Genomic DNA, 2,913 nt, shown 5'->3' on the forward strand with positions numbered 1-2,913 from the left:
TTTGTTATTTTTTTAATTTGAATTACCATGTATAGCATCTTTTGCAGCAGGTCAGAACCAGCTGAGTTGGTAAATAAATAGATCATTCACTGTATTTTATTTTATGAGCATGTGCATTTAGAACTGCAAGTCATAACAAAACAATTATTTATAGTGTTGCAACTTATTGTTATAATTATACATAATAAAGGGTATTAAAAGAGTGAGTAATTGAAACATTTGTCATGAAAAATTAATATTCAAATCAGGGTTTAATTTTTGGTAGGATTATATCGTATTGTCAGATCAATTATTTTGATAAATGTGCTAAAGGAATGAGTAAGTCTGGAGAAAATGCTGCTGATTTGAAGTATTATAGGAAATGTCTTGATGTTTCTTTGCCAAGTTTAATGTACCTTTTTGGTATCACTGACCATTATTTAAATAAGCATCTGGAAAAGGTTAGTAAATTATTAAATCACTTCAATTTATTGGTTGTTTGGCATAGATAACCAAGTTGCTTTGCACCATAAACTGCCAACCAATCAACCAATCACTCATAAAACTTATGCCTGTAACTTTAAGTTCTAAAAAGGCTTCTGAGTGAGAATTGTCACTATACTGAAATAAATAAGGTATATCTCAATGCATGTATTCTGTTTACTTGTTTAAATTGCATCAGAAACTTTTCATTAAAGAATCTAGTAATTCTACTATGAACCTTTTTTCAATAACTCAGTTTCCTCTCCAAGATATAAAGGGGACCAGAAACTACACACAGTATTCCAAGTGAGGCTCCCATTAGTAATTTGTATGATAATGATGTGACTTTATTACAGTGTGGAAGACCCAAGATTTTGATGTTATCAGAGAATTTAACCAATCGGATTTCTTCTAATCATTTGGCACCTGCCCCTTGTCCAATGACAAAAATGAGAGCAAGCAGCTTATAAACTTGTACATTTATATTATGTTAGATTGTATGCTGTTTCAATGGCTTCATATAGAGCTGTACCAATCATTATATCATAATTTTCCTTAACCACATAATTTTGAAAATTCCTATCTAAGTGATAGGTATTTTATATTATGATATCTCACATACATATCCTTTCACTTATTATTAAATTCCATATTTCTGTCCAACTAACAAACCTATCTAAGTCTCTCTCTATAATTATAGTATTCTTGTTACATCCAAGTAGTCCCAAGATTTTATGCTATTATCAAACAACCAAATTTGGGACAGCAACAGTCTCAGGGCAGATCCCAAATGTTCTGCACTTGTAATATTAGTCCAGATTGTTTGAATTCAGTTAATAATAACCTTTGTTTCCCACTACCAAGCCTACTTTCAATCCACTTAATTAACTTATCCACTAATATGACTAATGTAATTTCTTTGCACCAATTTTTAATATCTTATTGACAGCGTTTTGAAAGTATTAGTAAACAAACCTACCCCTTTACTCTCATCAAGATAAATAACATCCACAAAAACGTTAGTAAGTTAAATAATTAGGGTAACATTAGCCACTATCCAGTCTCCTTGATACTAGTGCTCTGTCTAATGACTAATTGAAAATTATTTCGTTTTTGAAACCTCCTTGTTAAACATTAATTATGTGGTTCACAAGCAATATTTATTTTCAAATTCTCAACTTGTTTTTCTGACAAAATTCAGATTAAACTTTGCATCACACACTCCCAAGCCATTTCCTTCAAACAATTTTTCAAACCAGCAATCTAACCAACAGATAAGAGTAAAATTTGATTTGAAAGCTTAGTAATGAAGAAAAATTGTATCCCCATTGTTGAATTATTTGTACATTACAAGAAATGATCAAGAATAATGAAGATACTCCACTAGTAATTTAGATCAAGGCCTCGTGTGGTATCCTACAGTCCTCTTCCTACCTAGGCTGAGCAAGATTTAGTGGTTAGTATGTCAGAGTGTGAGCAAGAATCCATAATTTGTGCCCCTTTCTCACAAAATCTTGCCCCACACTGTAGAGCCATGAATGTGTTCTAAGAATGATGGTCAAGTCCCATTATTCAGTCTCACAAGAGTTGGCAGTGGATGATGTTGACTATGTGTTTTCCCTCAGTTCAAAATTAGGAATATCCAGCACATATAGGAACTATAGCATTGCATAAGTATGCAAAACAAACTAGTTTTTGATTACTTTTGTCATTGATATTTCACATTATAAATATTGAAAAGTCTTGAACTAGTCTGTACACCACACACACAGACACACACATATATATATAAATCAATAGTTCTAATGCTATCAAATACTTTAATTGTAAATGGGTGATTTTTTAATCACTACTGTGAAACAATGAAGAAATTAACATAAATAAAAGCCAATACAAAAGAGACTTAAAAATCAAGATTAATTTCTCCATTACCAGTTTTTGTTGTCATTATTAAAAGTGGTAAATGGATAATTTCAGTAGCCACAGTGCTAAAATGCTTTGGAAACGTTCCATTTATTAGATAAGATTCAGATGCCAATGTCAAACCACTCAGCAACTAAAGAAAATGAGGGTTAAGAGTTGATTACTTGAACCCACAACGTCTCAATTCCTACTGTTTTTGCTGTCAGTTGTTGGAAAGCAGTTATCCTTGTATTTAGATAAAACCTTAAAGTCGAAATAAATTACCATAAATTTCTTCAATTTACAACCTAGACCCTTTTATTAGATGTTTGTTTGTTTGGGAATTTCGCACAAAGCTACTTGAGGGCTATCTGTGCTAGCCGTCCCTAATTTAGCAGTGTAAGACTAGAGGGAAGGCAGCTAGTCATCACCACCCACCGCCAACTCTTGGGCTACTCTTTTACCAACGAATAGTTGGATTGACCGTCACATTATACACCCCCACGGCTGGGAGGGCGAGCATGTTTAGCGCGACGCGGGCGCGAACCC

This window comes from Tachypleus tridentatus, chromosome 1 (assembly GCF_004210375.1).
Source record: "Tachypleus tridentatus isolate NWPU-2018 chromosome 1, ASM421037v1, whole genome shotgun sequence".
NCBI lineage: Eukaryota > Metazoa > Arthropoda > Merostomata > Xiphosura > Limulidae > Tachypleus > Tachypleus tridentatus.